Source organism: Panthera uncia, unplaced genomic scaffold (genome assembly GCF_023721935.1).
Source record: "Panthera uncia isolate 11264 unplaced genomic scaffold, Puncia_PCG_1.0 HiC_scaffold_1429, whole genome shotgun sequence".
In the NCBI taxonomy this organism is placed as follows: domain Eukaryota; kingdom Metazoa; phylum Chordata; class Mammalia; order Carnivora; family Felidae; genus Panthera; species Panthera uncia.
The window spans coordinates 43,006-62,100 of record NW_026058062.1 but is presented as its reverse complement, the minus strand read 5'-3'; the positions used below and the strand labels follow the sequence as shown (position 1 = coordinate 62,100).

Below are 19,095 nucleotides of genomic sequence, written 5' to 3'. Positions count from 1 at the left end.
TCTCTTTCCTCCCCACTCAGCCCTTCCTCCAAAGTAGATTGATAGAAAGAGTACATGGGATTACTTGAAGCTTTCATCTTCCTTAGTGATCACTGTGGAAGAGGATTTTCTTTTTATTCTTGGTTTAAGTAGAATCTTTATTCCTGCTTTAAATTTCATATAAAACCACCCCCCACCTGCTATACAAAAACTACCGTGTCCACCTGCAACCACAGTTTTTTAGGGTTGAATTTTATATGTACTTTCTTCGTCCTGTATCACCGAGAGGAAATAGGGACAGAGGGTCGTTTTGAATCAGACTGCTCCCATTTAAGTTCCACGACGTGCACGTGCAGGCGTGTGCGCATGCCCACAGCTAATGACTGGTTGCAATAAAATTTGGTAAAATTTCCGTTTACCTTCATCACCTCTGAGACAGTGAAGTAACATTAAAGGGGAAAAACAGAATAGACAAAGAGAGACAAATAGATCAATTTTCTTTAAATAAAGACATTTTAGGGGGGAACTAGCATTCATTTTTTTTTGCTGTTGTTGTTTTGTTAGCATTGCCATTCCTCAGTATTCTATACCTATAAACTGCCTAGCAGGACTTGTATGTGCTTGAAGAAGCTGCACTTTCACGGCAGGAGAGGAAATCAGAATAAATCACAGAGATGCAGGTGCACAGTAATACAAGTAGGCTCTTTCCCCTGCAGCCTGAATGCCTGGCCCATAAAGCAGAGGCTCTGGAACCGAGCTCTCAGGGTCTCCCGGAGCTAAACCAAGAGGTATGGGGGGAGCGGGAGAGAATAATTGTTATTCAGTCTTCTTTAATGAGATGTATTGCCCACTGCTGAAAGATTGTGGCAGTGTCTTTTGTTATGCTAATTAGACACCATTAGCACTTGGCTGCCTTTGATTTCTGCTTAATCCTTTCTGCTTCCTCAGCCTCAATCCTGGCTGGCAAATGGGGGAAAGATGGTGGGATATAGTGCATGTGTTATTTATTACTCACGTCTATGCAGAGTTCTTCCGTAACAGGGTCGGTAAGGAAAGGTTTATCTTACCAAAGGTGGCATGCATTTCGGACATTCATTATTTGGCATTTTTAGATATGAATTTGAGAATGCTCGATCTCTGCCTTTTTAGTCGAAACACCATTGTTTTGTTTTGTTTTTATAGGGCTGCTTTGCAGCCACACGAAATGGGAAATTTAGATGGCCTCCCCTTGGTTGCCTGGATCTCCCAAAAAACAAAACAAAACAAAACAAAACAAAACAAACAAACAAGCAAGTTGGTCATGCCTTAGCTATGGGGGAGCCTGTGATGGACCAGAAAAACGGAAGCAAGAATAAAGATCAAAAAGAGGAATTTCCCAGTTCACAATTCCCACCTTTATAACTTATAGATATGTGTGCATTCTTTCCTAAAATTAAATTGTTGCATCTATATGATTACCAAAATTAAGAATGTTTGTGGTGAGTTAAAAAAATTTTTTTAAATCACCAGTGAAATGGATTTCTGTTAAATCCTTAAAAATTACATAATAATGGTCTAGAGCAGCCATGTCCAATAAAAATGTCCTGTGAACCGCAGATCGTGTTCTAAATTTTCTGGTAGCTACACTAAAAAAAGAAAGAAGACAGGTAAATTTTAAGAATATATTCGATTTGACTCAATCTGTCAAAAATATATGCATGTAATCAATACCAAATTCATGAAATAGTTTACATTCTTTTATTCATGTTAAATGTTTGAAATCTGCTGTGTGTTTTTTACTAGTGTGTATTTTACAACACCTCTCAGTTGGGATTTGCCACATTTTTAAGGGCTCGTGGCCACTGTGCTGGGTGGTGCGGGTTTAGAGTTATTCAGTAACTCACTTGCCTAAAAACAATTGTCAGTATAAAATCCATTTTTCATGTGATGGATGAATATTACGGGCTGTATGACTCTGGCCATGTCACTTAATCTCTAATGAGCCCTAGTTTTCTCATCTATAAAATGATGTATTTGAACTAAATGATCTATTCATTCTTCCACCCATGCCAGCTCTAAAATTGATGATTCCAAAAATTCACATTTAGAGTCTGGGTGTACTAGAACTTATCCATCCTTGCCTATAATGTAGTGTTTGAAAAGAAGCCTTTCACCCCGGAGAAAACTGCAAGGTGTCCTGCAGACCAGGCCCGTACCATTTTTCCTCCAAATGTCCGGAGCTTTCTTTGAATTCTTCTGAGTCTTACACTGCAGTCGTGTTTAGGAGAATGAAGTCACCTGGCTCTCAGCAGTCTTCACGCAGTACTTCCGGAATGAGGTTCTTGAGGAAAGAGGTGAGGGCGAGTGGCAGGTAATCCCTGCACATCACTAGAATTACATAAACGCTAGATCTCTAAAACTCAGTGGCCTCTCTTTCTTTATCTGTGTCATCTGGCTAATTTATTGTGTTGTCAGTGAAACAAAAATCCTAAAGATGCTTTCCTCCAGGAAAGGTGGTCTGTTAATTAGTTCTGAGCTGGTAAGTGTGACCATTTCTGTGCCTTTAAGAGAAGCTCATCAAAGAAGATTGACCCGGATGTGCTGAGGAATGACTGGGAGAGGCCAGTGTGAAAAGATCAGGAAGGTGGAAGTGAATGGGATGGAGATAATTGTCCAGCCTTAGAATTGGACTATTAAATAAAAAAGGGTTCCACAGAACATCTCATAGTGGTCTCATTTAGTCATCCCATTAATAAGATCTCATGGATAGATATTACTGGCGACATCTGGCCTTGGGACTTGAGATAAGTTTTAAATGTTGAGCACTTTCCTATATTGCCTGGGCATTGTCGAGCTTACCTGATGCAGGAAAAATAGATCTAACATACTTTGTTCCGGGTCTGCGACAAGAAAGGGAAACTCGTTCGGGTTTGTTAAGAGAGTGGATCTCATGTTCTATGTTTTTAACACAGTTTTTTTTGTTTTTGTTTTTGTTTTTTAATTCCACAAAAGCATTATAGGTAACACCTTAGAATGTTCTAGAATACCAAAAATGTACAGGCAGGTAGTTAAAACTTGGTTGTTTTTTGAATTGGAAGTTCAGTTAGCACACAGGTCTGCATTTCTAATGCTGGAAAGGGATCTGATTGGCATTTATCATGGAACTATTTGCTGCGGAGAATTATTTTAACCAGATCAATAAAGCACAGTTACTGTACTATGACTGTTGGCTCTCAGCCAGCAGGTGACAATAGCTCTGTTACTAAGAATGGGATTTTATCTCTCACTGGGAAGAGACTCCCTTAGGTTGTCTTTTCTCATGGTAGAGTGGGCACATGGCTGGAAAAAAACCCAGCCAGGGACTGAAGAAGACAGGGCACAGGGCTGTTGTTAGAAGGAATGTCACAGTCCGATTTGATTCAAGAGAACCACCTTGGGTCTGATCTCTTTATATTGCATCACTGCTTTTGCGAAGAGCCAAAAATTGTTTTTTGCCGTTTTCTTCCTGTTTCTTCTGAAACGTGAAGAAGGAACAATAACATCACAAAGATACTCAGGGTAATTAATGGATGTGCATAGATGAAATACTTAAAGGTGTGGATATTCTACCCCAGGGGAACATTTTTTTTCCCTACTGAATGTATTTTTTCCTACTAATAAGTAGAGCTAAACAATATATGGTTTTTCACCTAGCAGATACTGCTTTGAAAAACTCTAATAGCATGTATTTTCTGTCAGTGTCTAAGAGCCCGATATAAGTCAGCCCCTTTGAGAATAAACCGTCCAGCGTCTCTCAGGAATCTGTAAGTAGACCAATAAACTGACGGCAAGGATTTTGAGTATGATGGACTTGGAGTCTCATTACTTGTTTTCTGGGCTATCATCATTTTTGACACACATTCCTGTGTCGTGGCCCTTTCATTAGAGAATGGAACTGTTGAGTAAGGATGATATTAAATTTTAATGTTATTGCTGTTATTACTGTCGACTGTTTTTACCATTAGTGTGCCTGGTTCTTTCATTCCAGCTTCTGCACGGCCAGAAAACGGGAGTGTGCATAAACAGTCAGGAAAATTACCGTATACCCTGGAGACCCGGCATCACATGCTCTGCCTGTTGTGAATGATGAATCAAACTGGAAAGGTTATCATTTTCATTAGCTAGGAGAGAACAAGACCACACTTTTCTCCAAGTGTAATTACAGTGGTTCGCTGGCAACATTACACTGCAGTAATTAGTCTAAAGGTGTATGTGAGGGCAGGCTTTTGCACAGACACTAGAAATATTATTTCAGAGTTTAGGGTCACAGCCTTGTGTTTAACATGTTCCAGGCAGCTTGGGGTGGGGGGTGGTGGGGGGAACTAATTTGACTGCAGCTAAAGAAAGACATTTGACATTTTCCAGAGTCATGCATTCAGAAACCAGTCAGGTGGAAAAACTGTATTTTGTTATCTACAAAAAACAAGAAAACAAAGAAAAATAACAAAAAACCCTCAACAGCTTACCTGCAGAAATGGAATGTTGGACTATTTCATAGGAAAAACAGAGATAATATTCAGGTTTATTAGGAATGGTATATAAATAATTACGAGAGCTTTTGATAGATGTGTTCTAATCTCCTTTTTCCCCCTAAGGCAACTGGACAGAAAAATTAATTTCTGGAAACTTTTCGGAGGAAACAAAATAATTTCTTTACCTTCCTATTAACTGTTTCAGGAAATAAGTACTTCTTTTACAGTGGTCCTCAAATACATATTTGTTCTTTGTGAATGCTTTTTGGACCCTGAGCAGTTACACTGAAATATTGAGGTCTCTCTAACCTGACCCTCCAGTTAGGTTAGAGACTGGAATTGGAATTTCTTTTCCAAACCTTCTCTCAGGTTCTCTGTATAAAGTGAAATAGAAATGAGGGGTGGGGGGGGGGGGACTAATAAAAAGAAATAAACTTTACATATAGTTTACACTTAAAGTCATATACAGGAGTTTCAAAGAAACCTTTTACTTCTTCAAGTGCAGGGAATCCTTCATAAGTAACACTTGTCCTGAGTTGCAGGGAAAAGTCCACATAGTCTAATGTCTTTGTTTAATGTTGTGTTGCTTGCCTGCCTTCAAGTGATTCTGTTCAGTCTCTCTCTCTAAATCCTGGAGGATTTAAAGCCCCGTAGGAACTTTCCAAGGACGAATGGAGAAATAGAGCAGACTTGAATGAGCATTCACTCAGCAACCAAATTCTGTTGGAAACCACTGCTCTTCAATGCAAGCACGTGTTTCACGTGTGTCATCTGGGCATATGGTTAGAACTGATGTTTCTCACAACTTCAGGCACTTAGGAAAGTTTAAACATAGATGTGACACAAATAACACAGCTAGCTGATGATGTAACGTACTAAAAATTCTACCCAAAAATTGAATTTTAAAACCCTGCTTTTTGTTTGTCACAGATGTTTCTCTACCCAGGGGCAAGTCATGCACAGCCGAATGAGATCTTTGACGCCGTCCCCTTTGTCCAGCTAGCACTTAAGTAGGAGGCACCAGGTAGCATGGCCTTCTGGTTCCAAGACTTCCTTTTCTGCTCTCTGTCCGTGCCACTGACCAAATCACCACATCTTGCCGGCGCTATCTGTGGAATCTGAGATTGTCAGACCTGCGCCCGGTTCTTACCTTCCTGGTCTATTTAGGGAACCTCTGCCTCTGTGGGTAAATAAATAAACAAATAACTCGGAGAACCTTTCTACCAGCCTTTCAACAAGGCCTGGAGAATTGTGCCTCTCGCGCGTTCCTTCACATCGGCTCTGGGAGATGGCCAGGAATGCAGGGTCTTGTGAGTCCTTGTTCTATACCCATCCCTCACTTTGGTGACACGGTCTGTGAAATGGAAGAAGAATGGTTTTACGAGACTGTTCTTATAATTCATTTTTCATAAAACATCGTTCTAAAGTTAGGTTACAATGGACCAAGTTCTGCACACCCTAGGAAAACAGCTTTCTATGCGGACATTTGATGAATACAAGACAAAGTGGGCCCACTTGGGAGAGCAGGTGCCAGGACTGATGACAGCCCCTTGTACCAATGTCATCAAGGTCAGACTTGGTAAAAGGAATCTGAGTTTCCCATAGAAATCCTTAACTTCCCAGCCCAAGTTCCTAGATTCTCAAATGTTGAAGAAATTAGGGGCACCTGGGTGGCTAAGTCAGTTGAGTGTCCAACTCTTGATCTCGGCTCAGGTCATGATCTCACGGTTCATAAGATTGGGCCCCACCCATGTCAGCCTCTGCACTGAGAATGTGAGCCTGCTTGGGAGTCTCTGTCTCTTTCCTCTCTCTGTCCCTCCCCTGCCCATGTGCTCACTCTCTCTCTCTAAAAAGAAATAAGCTTTAAAAAATAATTTAAAAAAAATGTTGAAGAAATTAAATGCACATTTTAGTTACTCAACTGTACAGATTATATACCTATAAAGACAATCCGAGGCAAAAGCGTTGTCTCTGTTAGGATTATAAAACAAGGGCTTTGCTGGGAAGATTTTGACCGGCTTCTTTAGACTCATGTCACTAGACAGCTTATTGAGAGACTTTGTAACTATTTCTTTGGTGTGCATTAGAGATCACATTACTTTAAGTGCAGCAAGAAAGTAGCTGTAAATTTGCAGAGGGCCATAAGCGTATATTTACTTTAAGGAAAGCAAGCCTGGGTGTAGAGTTCGTGTTTCCTCCATCGGAAAGCTCTCGGGCTCACCAGGCCCTAGCCTGCCGATCTACCATGAAGAGTGACCTAGAACTTTGGAACTGAAAGGTCCTTTACGTGTTATGACCCACTTCCTCATCAGCCTGACTCTCCTCTACCCACCTGCAGCCAGTTTCACCCACCCCTCCATTTTGTGACAAGGAATGTGAAAACCCAAAACGTAGTCACATCTCTTTTATCTTAAAAAAATAATCTGCTCAGACCCCGTATCTCCCCCCACCCCCCGCCCCAGCATCTACGTGTGATCCTGTCAAACATGTGGCAGCTAGTGTTTTTGAATAACCCTCCCTGAGATGCTCTCTCCTAAGTTCTGCTAGAACTCTGCACCCCTGCTTCTCCCCACACTTCCAAGTGCCCCCTTCCCTCCTGTCCTTGAATGTTCCCCCCATCTGGAAGCTGCCTCGGAACCATGCTTCGGGCTCACAATTCCACTGGCATCTTAATTTGCGCTCCTGGTCACGATCTTTGTGCAAACATTTACTTTAACCTCTTACATATTCTGGGGAGTTTGATCGTTTCTTGAATAGCACAAGCCATCTTTGTGTTAAGTTCTTCTGCAGAAGACTTGTCTTAAGCCAGTGCTGTAACCTTGCATTCCTGTCAATGATGGTGAGGTAGCCAGAGGAGAATATCAGAATGTCGGGTGAACGTAGATGTCGCAGAATTTCGGATGAGACACAGTGTATTCTCCATCATTCTCCGTCGGTAAAACACACGAATCCCTTCCAGTGGATTCTCTCTGCCTTTAGCACAATACATAGCTGGGCCGTGGCTGTCCTCATGGCCTGAGGATATCTGTAGCTTTGCCCTTTTTCTCCAGATTCCCTGCTTCCCTGCCCTCCCCCCACCCCGACCCCCCAACTTCTGCCCCAGACCGGGACAACCTTGCTGGTTGGCAGAGACATTCTTAAGGCAAATCAGGACAATTACCCTAAATCTTGTTTGTTATATATGGGTCTCTAACCATGCTGGGTTATCCTATGAGGTTGGGGAGAAAACAGTTGGAAAGCAGAGGGCGAGGTAGCTCATTTAGAGAAAGATTTGAGCCTTATAAGCAAACCCTTGGTCCATAAGTTCCCTTATTGTCACCAAGGCAAAATTGCCTCTTCGAGGGGGTCCTGCCTGAACTTCCCTCCTTCCTTGGCGTCATTGGTGTTTTTAAGGTTCCTTCAAATAGTCACTTCTCTTATTGATATTCACTTCATTGCACCTTCATTCTGTGTATCTGTATTCTGTATATCTTCTTTATGTATGAGAGCATTTATTCTTGTTTTTGTTGGTTTTTTCAGGGGGTTGGGATAGATTGCAGCAGCTTTTGATAAAAGTCCTAGTTTCTTAGGCTCATTTTTTGCTAAGTATCTTCTGAGGAACTTTAGGAGCCTCACCAGTGAGACAGAATCTGTGGCCGGGGGGACACAAGGCAGAGATGTTTGCCGCCGTAAATCACTGCACGTAGCTGTTTTCCTGCATCCCTTTGGCGAATGATAGTTAAATACTCACCTACAAAGAGTTCTCTGATGGATGATCGAAAGCCTTTCCCTCTACTGTACAAACATAGCAAGCCTTTCAAGCTCTGTGTATGTATTGCTATCATTGTTAGTACCTCCAGGTAAAATAGAACAGCCCAGAGATGATGACTACAGCCGTCCACATTCATACAAACAAGAGGAAAGAAGCAGCCTACGTTTTCAGTGACTCTGCAGTCTCATATTGTTGTTAATTTCCCAAAAACTTAATGTGAGATCAAGTGTAATTGCAGATTTCCTTAAGAACCATTGACAGATACTTAGCTTAAGTTATAAGCAACTCACACTGTGAACTGTGTATAAACATTCTAAGTTTTCTTCCAGAAGAATATACTTCAGTGAAACCCAGTATCCATCCGTCTTTTTAAATAAACAGAGCCATTCCCATTCAAAGTCGCAGTTGGGGAGACTTTCTTTTGTTGTGACTTGATTTTTAAAAGAGATTAATGTTGCAGCAACTTCCCATTCGTTTTCAGGGAGTGAAATAAGGCTTTGATAAGGATCATCCTCAAGACCTTACGACCTTTGGCTAAGGGGGCTACATTTTGAATGAGGTGGTAAAAAAGATAGTAAATTGCAGTGTGTTTAGGCATTGGCATTGTGTGTCGGAGAGGGGTGTTTGGTGTTTTGTTTTGTTTCTAATTATTAGGTGGTCTGTTGAGTGCAGCTGTGTTTACGTTTCCTAAATGCTAACTGCCTGAACATGGTGACAGGTCCCTATATCTGAGAATAGGGACTGCTTTTTAAAAATCTTCTTGTCCATGTGCTTTTAATAATGGAGGGTTGTCTTTATCAAGTAGCAAAGGCAAAAATAATTTGGGGCACAGTCATTCAATCCAGCTAGTTTACTACATCAGACGTTTTGACAACCTTATGAAAAAAAAAAAAGAATTGATACTTTAAATGTTGCATTTAGCAGTGGAATAAACTTGGAATTGGTAGAAGTTTGTAGACTAGTCACATTTCTTTAACTGATGTTTTGGTTGATTTAACTTCTTGGTTATTAAAGATACACACTTAGATCATAAATGTAGATTGATCCTGTAGAGAATTAACAGTCCCATATTTTTTCTGTCTTTCTTAAAAAACAAACAAACCAGTGAGCATAAGGTCATGGCTTCAACAAAGAAGAAACAGTTTCTTAGGAGAGAGAAAAATGTATATAATAAGTAAATAGCTATACGAATTTAATCGGTAATTTCAGAATCATATGCAATGCGTGACATGTTTAGATGCAAGGACTTAATGACTAGTTTTTGAGGCATTTTCTTCAGTGTGACATCCGTCATAACTCAAATTAATGTTTATTACTACTCTTTACCATTGCGAAAATATTTTCATGAATTTGGATTAGAAGCAGCTTGTCCTGGCTTGTTTTGCAACTTTGCTTCAAGAGACAAAGTGATACTTATGAGACTTTTGTGTGTCTTAGACGCCTTAATTAACTTCCTCTTACGTGGAAAGAGGAAGCTGAGTTTTGTTTCTTAGTTAGGTAAGGAAATAAGATTTCATGCTATGCTCCTTTTGTATTAGCGCATACTTAATGTCTTTCAGGAAAGGTGAATCAATGCTTCCTGTATTAGCTGTTCAGTGAGTAGCAATCCGGAGTCTGCTTTCAGTCCAAGAGGACACTGCCTACTGATCCAGAACTCTTTGGGCGGGCAGTTTTCTTTGGGATTCTCAGGTTTCTGTCTTTACCATTTCTTTTTTTCTCCCCTTGTCTCCACAGATTGGTGAAAGACAACAAGTGTTAGTGACAGAAGAATCTTTTGATTCCAAGTTCTATGTCGCACACAATCGATTCTATGAGCAGGTGAGAGACACTTCTGCATTAAGTTCTCAACGCTTTCTCCAGAGTGAGAAGGTTGTGAAGTAAACCACTTCAAGCAAAAGGAACTTCAAAGGGATGGAAGGTGGTAGAATCTTGTCACCGCAAGGCTGTTTTACAGCCTCCAGCTAGCTAGACTAACGGGGGCTATCTCGGTGGCTCAGTCTCCAAAACAACCTCCACAAAGGAGTAGCTGTGTTTTACTCCTCATTACTCTTAGACGGAACCAGCTGTAGGCTGTGGGAGCTCAGGAGGCAGCTCCCCCTGCCAGAATTCCGCAGCCTGGCAGGGCACAGGGGAAAGTCCTGCCCAGAGAACAGGAAGGATGTCTGCACGGGCGACATCAGCCTGGAAGGGCCGGGATTTCCTCTCACTGTCCCAGCGCTCACTCAGGGGTCGGTCGCCTGGTTGTTTTTTGAGTTGTGTTTAGTTTTAGTATTTTTTTTTTTTTTTTTTTTAATTTCCACCTTGATAAGAATGCTGGGCAAAGGGAAAAGAGTCCGTTCCGTGGTTTCAACTCAAACAGTGTGACTGACTCTGGAGACCAGTATGGGGATCAAAACAGCTTCACTTTGAGAGTCGTCTTCGAGGGCCAGCTCGAAGGGCCCCCCACTCACGGCTGCCCGCCCCCCCCCCCCCCCAATGAGCTGGCCTACCTTGCCGCCCCCGGAGCCAGCCAGGCTCCTGTTTCAGCACTTGGGACTCTGCTTCCCCCGGTGGTCCTGGGAAGGGCCCAAAAAGACATGGTGTCTCCCCTCCTACATGGGACACTGTCCCACGGGCCTAGGGATTTCGAGGGTCCCTCCTGGATTGTGTTCACTTGTCTTAATATCAGATGGGTTTTCCTACTTTTTTTGTTCCTTTCTCATCAGATGAAGAGTGAATTTTCTTTTCTGTGGCTCATGGCTGAAATCAGAGCTCGGGAAGCCCCTCAAGGCCGCTGTGGGCAAGTCAGGGAGAGGGAGGCCGGGGAGGCTGGCTGCCCGTGGTGGACAGCAGAGCGGCAGTAGCTGGAGCGCCCCCCTCCCCGACCTCCCCCTACTCCCCTCCCCCACCGCACCCGTGCTCCACATGGAATAACCCCACCCGGGGCCCCGCAGCCCCCGGAGACTTGGGAGGCTCCTGTCAAGGCCCACGGGAAACCCGTCCTGTTCTGTCCCAGGCCCGGCAGAAACGACAGCAAGGAGGTGTCCCCCGCACTCCTTCCCCGTTTTCCATCTCATTAGTTGCCTCCAGAGAGCCATTTTCCTATTCAGGCCAACCTGCTCAGCCCCGGGGAGGAACTCGATTGTATTTTTGGTCGCCTCTTCCCTCTCTTTTCTCTGCCATCTGGGTTTTTGCCTCAGCGGGGAACTTTTTTCCCCTTCATTTTAAAGGCAATGGCATGCCTCATTAGCTGTTTCCTCCAATTTAAAGCAGTCGGGCTTTTTCCAATTATTAAAACTGGAGGGGAAAAAAAAAAAAAAAACACTGAGCCCTTCATTCAGATCAAGGCAGCAGATCAAGGAGAGTTATTTTTCCCCCGGAATAGCACCACATCTCTCAGAGACGGTTTACTCCAGAGATTTCCTTGTTTTATGAAAACCGATGTAAAAGGGCTTTCATATTCTGATACTGAAGCCTTGTAGTTCCTGGGCTTGCCGTGAGTCATTCACCGCCCAGGTGACCTTTCTCCTACCGTCGGATGAAGCCGCATGCTCAGTGGTCATGAAAGAACCAAACCCGGAAAGACCGAGATCCCAGAGAAATTGGTTGGGGACCGCCAGCGCCTCTGTGACTTGCTGGTGTCCACAAGGAAGCGTATCAAAGATTTCACAGGCATTCTTTTTCCAAGTGAGATGCGTTCCAGCAGGGGAGATCGTATCTAGATATCAAAGGATTGCTGGATTAGAATTTAGTCTATTTATTTTGGATCCCACCTTAAAAAGACTGGCACGCAGCTGTGGCTCTGAAGTAGAAGCGTGAGGGAAACACACTGCGTGCAAACCGGCGACAGGTCCCCAAAGGAGCGAGGCATCTGTCGAGGTAAACCAGTACTATCCATCAGACACCTTCGAACGGCCGGCCGACAGTTTCCCGTCAACTCGAGCAGGGGATCCTGGATGCAGGTGGAACCTGGATGCATTTGATAACAGAGGGAAGGCAGGGAACAGGAACCCTTAGTTCCAGGAGTCATCCAGCCGCAAACACCAGCGTTTGGGATATTAAGAAGGCCGCTTGTACGCGTTCTTGCCCTGCCTCCCCCGCCCCCAACCAAAGCACACGCCCACGCGCTCGCACACGCTCACATCCACATAAACGTGCAGGCCTTTGATTTGAAGCGTCTACTCAAGCCATTCTTCTGACAGCTGCCTTGGCAGGTATTAAAAGTATAAGGCTTTCATCAGTGTTGTCTCCGTTTTCTTCATCGCCTGGGACAGCCAAGAGCAGAATATCAAAGGCCTGTCCAAAAGTGACTGGCTGATTGCTGGGGGATTTCCCGGGCCTGCCTACCACATGCCTCAGGACAGCAGGCGTCCCGCAATGAGAGAGCATTGTCTGCCGCCCGGCAGGAAGCTCCTTCCAGAAATGCCTTCCTTGCCGGAGATCTGCAGGTCCTTGAGCAGCTGCAAGATGGAGCCTACTTGGGACAGGATCTCAGAGCGGGAAATAAAGGATCTTAGGGGACGAAATCTGAATAATACAGTGTGGGCTTCAGTTAACAGTGGCACATCAGTATTGGCTTGCTAATTATATATCTTACTAATGATAGGACACTCACGCTAGGAAAACTGGGGGCGAGGTGTACAGACAGCCTCTGCCTTCTGGGCAGGGATTCTATAGATCTGAAGCGGTTCTGAGATTTGATGTTCACTTAAAAAAAAAAAAAATTAAGCCTTCTGAACTTTTTTTCAAGGTTTTAGTGCCAAAGGACCTCACATTCATGGGGAAGATGATCGAAGTGGACATTTATGAATCAGGAAAACATTTTATGAAAGGGCAGCCGGTATCAGACGCCAGAGTATACACGCCATCCATCAGCAAACCATTAGCGAAGGGAGAAGTCTCGGGTTTGCCAGAGGTGAGTAAAAAGACGCTTTCCTCTCTACCCTGCTGGCAAAACAGCAGCTGTAGAAGCACCGTGTCTCCAGCCCACGTTTCCCTTATCATTTGGAGTTCCCTTTTTATGCACGCACGAGGCTTTAATCCTTTCTGACAGATTGAAATCTGAATTAGGAAGATGCATTTTTGCCGATGCCTGGAGACGAATAGCTGTTTCTGCTTCCGGGCCAGAGGCGGAGGGCAGGAGGCAGTATTTTCAGGTGGAAGATGGAACACTGAGGACCATCTGACTGGTATATTTCGGTGTCAGCAGATCCCGAGTGGAAGGGGGTGAGGAAAGGGACATTTTCATGCTTTACAAAGCTGTTTATCGCAGTCAAAAGCCGCAGTTGAACAGGCACCAAACTGTGTCCATCCGGTGTGTGCGGTTAGGGACCTTTCTGTAGGGCGTCCGTTGAATATCTGCTTTGGTCACGTGGAGTGAAAATTAGACAATTTTTTTTCTTTCTATAAAAAAGTAACCTGACCCTTGTTTTATACCTTGGTGTAAATATGGCTGTTTGCCAACCTCTCTCTTACATTTCATTGAGCTACAGTTGTAAAAGCTGATGGAGTGTGAAATGAAAATGTGTGTCACATTTCCAAGCATCATTTGATGTCCTTTCTCCAACACAATTGTTAAGCACTCCAGAAAAAATACGCAGCCATGACTTCACATGCGGAAAAAGGGAGAAGTGATATTTATCTGACCATACAATTCCACAATTGTTTAAGTACGCGTATTATCTTTCCCCTGAAAATAAGTCACAATGGCATGTTAATTAGACTTTGAGAGTAGTGACAAAGAGGGCCCTCTTATCTCCGTTCTCACTTAACGTGGTGATGGACTCTGGTGTCCAAACATGAGTGACACCTCTCACGAGCCTGACAAATGTCTGTGCACAGCCATCTGACTGATAATGGAATGACGCACACCAGCCTCTGTCACGGCCCCGCCAACTGTGTGTCGTCCTCAACAAGGAGTGAACTCTAATACTGGATAAGCACAACCATGAATGTTTGCTGTTGTTAAAAAAAAGAAAAAAAAAATCCTTGGGGTTTGGGATGGATGACCCGGAAGGAACAGTAGAATCCAGAATTTAAATTTTACTGCTAGAGAGTCGGCTGTTGATGTGTTAGCTAATACTTTAGAAATTAAAAAAAAATTTTTTTTGATGTTTGTTTATTGTTGACAGAGAGACAGAGAGTGAGTGGGGGAGGGGCAGGGAGAGAGAGGAAGACACAGAATCCAAAGCAGGCTCCAGGCTCTGGGCTCTAGGCACTGAGCTGTCAGCACAGAGCCCCACGCGGGGCTCGAACTCACCAACCATGCACGACCTGAGCCGAAGTCGGATGCTTAACTGACTGAGCCACCCAGGTGCCCCAATACTTCAGAAATTTTTAAAGGAAGTTGGTCTGTGGTAGTTGTTGTTTGCTTTTCTACAGAGCGTGTATTACAAGGTTGACTTTAAAATTGCCACAGTGAGGGGCGCCTGGGTGGCTCAGTCGGTTGAGCATCCCACTCCTGATTTGGGCTCAGGTCACGATCCCAGAGTCACAGGATGGAGCCCCACGTCAGGCTGTGCACCGAGCACAGAGTCTGCTTGGGATTCTCTCCCTGTCTCTGTCTGTCTCTCCCTCCTCCCCCATTCACGGTCTCTCTCTCTGAATGATAAAATAAAAATAAATCAAAATTAAAAGAAAATAAATTGCCACAATGCAAAGGACTTCACAGCACATGGCAGTAGGGGGCAAACTATTATCTCAAAGACCCTGCCGGACGTAATCCCATCAACGTGTGTCCGTGGAAAAGGACAGTGTTCGGAAACATTATCGTAAACCAAGAAAAGCAGTGCCCTTCTGTTAGTTCCTTAACTATACTGTTTCTTGCTAAAAGGGCAGCCCCATTTAAATTCCGGGGAGTGGGGGAGCAGCCTTTTCCCCTCTGCCTTCCTCCCTGCCTCCAGCCTAGAACATGTGTTGACATCTGTTCCCACCACCAGCCTCCCTCCACCCTGGGCTGTCCGAGATCCTTGCTAGGATGTGCTGGCCCTCCTGGCTTTCGAGGAGGAGTCTTAGAGTATGCATGAAACCAAAGGGTTTGGGATTATCAGTTCGGATGCTTGCGTCGAGAAGAAATCAGGCAAGTCTCTCGTTACCGTGTGTGACTTCCTGGACATTAATGAGCATAGCTTTACACTTCATTATTTGTCAGCTTTTAAAGATACGCCAGGCTCGGGGTCCAGAAAGCCTTCTTTAATGAATTTGTCCTGATGTTAGAAATGTTGTTGCTGATGGTAGAAACCAAAATACATTAGGCAGGAAGAGAACAACCTACATTTTCGTAGAATTTAGAAGTAGTTGGTAGAGGTGAAAACCATGCTTCCGGCACTTGGAGCTCTGTGAGCGCTCGTAAAGGTGCTGGAACTCTCGAATGAAAACATCAGCTCACCTGCGTGGATGAAGCATGGCCTTGGGGTCAGACAGACCTGACTTTGCATCTGGACTTGCCAGTTTACCCGAGCCATGCAACTCCCAAGCTTAATTTGGAATCATAATGCGTGGGAATCATAATGTCTATCTCATAGGGCCGTTGGAAGGAATAGGTTCTGGAGTGCCTGTAAACCACCTGATCCTGTTCCTGGAACATAGCACACAGCTACCAAACGGTTGTTTCCCATTTCCCTGAAATCTAGTTGCGTCTAGAAAGAGCAAAACTCTGAAGATGACCTGGTACTAATAGTCGTGGGTTTGTTCATTGTTCCAGCCGTTCTCATGCAGGACACATTTACGGAGGTCAGCGTGGGGGGTGCGTCTCTATATATTAGGATCATCTGTTCAGATCCAGAGGACCAATCCCATCCGAATGGGTTTCTGCATTGTGTAGGCTTTCCTGAGTCTTTCTGGAAGGATGCCCCCTGCCATACACTTTGTAAAGAAATCCGGAAAGGTCAGAGCATTTAAAGCAAAACACTGTGTTAAAAAATTATTGTCCATAGTAAATGCATTACCCTAATTGAGAATTTGATAATCCTGTAAGTACTTAGCCCTGTGCTACTTTAGAGTTGTTTTGTCTCATTTTAGGCCCTGTTGACGTCTTTTGATAAAACTGGTGACAGGTACACAGACTGGGGGAAGAAACACAGACTGGGTGGGCATCGTGAGATCCAGATTATAGCCTCCTGCTGTTGGCGGTAACAGGCTTTTGTAACCTTCTGCATTATCACTCAATGTTCGCCGAACCTCGGTTGTCTCTGAGATTCTGTGATTGAAATATTCTATTTGACAAAAATGGATTGAATGAATGCCTACCCTGTGGCAGGGCTTTGAATTCTATAAATATTAATAGAAATCAGGCCTTGTTACTTTCAGATAGTAATAGGTAAATGCTCACAGCATGATGGAAAAGGAAAGCGATAATAAAGGCAAAAGGTTGCTGTCCTCTAAGAAATTTTATGCTAGTGGAAACAGCGTATGGTAACATCTTTTTATGATTATTCCTGTCTTCTTTTCAGTTTGGTTGGAGGAAGAGAAGATTAGAAAAAGGGGATAGGAAGGAGCCAAAATTAGTCTGATTGTTATTTGGGGAACATGGGGGCAAACTGCCACCTGTAGCCTAATAGAGAACATTTCTGAGTAAGTATCATTTGAAGGATAATTTCAGATAAAAAGGCTATATAATAATTAAAACAGTGGAAGGCGTCATGGAATTCAAAGGGATAAATATAAATCAAAGAAATGGGAGATAATGAACTTTTTTATGGAAAGTATTAGGGGGCTTTGTTCTTAGGAGGAAGCAGGGGACACATATGCTTTCAGAGATGTTCTCGGATAATAATTCTCAAGTGTGGTCCCCAAATTTGCAGCATCCGCAAATCTGGGAACTTGTTAAGAAGGCAAACTCTCAAGCTTCAACCCAGACCTGAGTTGGAAACTCTGAGAGCAAGACCCAGTAACCTGTTTTCTTAATAAGCTCTGCGTGATACTGATGCCTGCTGAAGTTTGAAAACCACTCTCCTAAGAAAAGAACTCTCAAGTGGGAAGGAGTATTTGCTATTTATAACAGCAGTTTTAATATTTTAATGTAATCGTACCAAATTTTCACACTTCCAACTTCAGACAGTAGAGTGGAACAGCATCACCATGGATGGAGAAGACTATCTCATCTACGTATTGATAATTCCTCAGGAGTGGGTTGTAAACATGATGGCGGGAGTATGCACATGTCGCATGCGTGTCGGGAGGAGGTGTTTAGTGAAAGGGGCCGGAGGCATAGGAACCTTGAGCAAAAGCACCGTTTTAAGATGTGAAGAGCATGGTTATTTTTGCCACACTCCCTCATGGAAGCTAAATTTGTAGTAGCATGTCCTGTTCAGTGTGATGATCTTTTTATACCGTTGAAGGTTCCGTAGAAAGTTGCTTTGCTGTTTAGTCATTTCACCTGAAGAAAACCCGAGGGTAAACATGGCCCACTGTCACTTGTACCACATTCATGACCATGTGATAATACGAAAAATTATTTGAGAGCCATCACTGAAGATTAGGATCAATGAGTTGTTTTGTTTTAACTCTCTTAAGGAAAATTTTTATTAGAGAAAATTTCAAGCGTACACAAAAGCAGAGAGAACAGTATAATAATCTCACATACCCATCACCCACCTTAAACATCTGTAACTTCTTTCTTCCACACTGAAAATACCAGGTCCCAATAACCCAACGTAAGTACTCATTGCTTTATCCTGTGATACTCATATAACTGTCTAATAATAATTGTACCAATGCTATCACCAACACCATGATTACCGAATACGGAGTTTAGTTGTGGTGGCGGTGGTGGTGGTCCTAGTTTTGCAGCTGTTTTGTTCATGGGTATATCCCTTGGGGGATGTACATGCCAATAGTCGTTTTAAAACTTGTTTTTGTTTATTTATTTTTGAGAGAGAGAGAGAGACAGAGACAGAGCATAAGTGGGGAGGGGCAGAGAGAAAGGGAGACAGAATCCAAAGCAGGCTCCAGGCTCTGAGCTGTCAGCACAGAGCCCAATGTAGGGCTCAAACTCACGAGCTGTGAGATCATGACCTGAGCCGAAGTCAGATGTGTAACTGACTGAGCCACCCAGGCACCCTGGCCAATAGAGGTTTTAAAGCCAGCCGAAATCGTTCCTCTCTGTACAGCTTTCCCAACAAATGGATACTCCTTTGGGGAGCATTTGTTCCACTTTGCTTTCATTTTTTTTTTTGGAATTTTAAAATCTTAATTTTGTTTTAAAATTATGTAAGTTACTTTACAAAATCAAATCTACAGAAGTATGTTCTGAGAAGTTCACCTTCTGTCTTCTCCATCCTGTTTCTTCTCTTACCTATTTAAGGAATTTTGTTTGTTTCAGTTTTCAGTTTGTTCTTCCCATGGTTTTTTGTTTTAACGATATAAACAAATACATGCACATATTTTTTGTCACCTTCTTAAATTGTAGACACTTTCTCTGTTTTTCACTTGACAGTGTATCTTGACAGTTACTGCCTTAGCAGTGTATAAAAATTCAATGAATGTTTTTAATGATTTTTGTTAGGCTTCTAAACAGAATACATGAGAGTTTATATTGCTCTAGTACCTAAGTTAAATAATAGCTAAATGAAACCCAACATCTTTTTGGTCGAAGAAAAGATAGGCGGAATTACCCCAAAGCATCAAGGTAGCCAGAGAAACAGTAGGCCAGTCAGAGGTTAGGAATGGTCAGCCATGCGAGCACAACAAAGTCCAGAAGCCCAACACTGGCCGTGAGAGTGCATCCAGAAGAGAGGGTGCTTTGGCCGATGGAGTTCAAAAACCCTGAAGACCATCCCTATTTGGAAATGAACACATCTAATTCCCTTAGCCTGGTACCATTATAAATTTGATTCATTTACTTCCCTTTGTGGAGTCCACATTTCACCAGGCAATTTTTGATAATGTGCCTTCCTA

General features: G+C 43.2%; 1 long non-coding RNA gene across 1 annotated transcript in view; it reads left to right on the top strand.

Annotated features, from left to right (window-relative positions):
• Nucleotides 1–9,782: 9,782 nt before the first annotated feature.
• The window catches only part of LOC125917050 (uncharacterized), a 36,283-nt gene continuing 26,970 nt past the window's right edge, over nucleotides 9,783–19,095 (top strand). The window contains exons 1-2 of the long non-coding RNA XR_007456085.1: nucleotides 9,783–10,038; nucleotides 12,950–13,114. This is a non-coding gene — a long non-coding RNA (uncharacterized LOC125917050). The remainder of the gene's footprint in view (nucleotides 10,039–12,949; nucleotides 13,115–19,095) is intronic.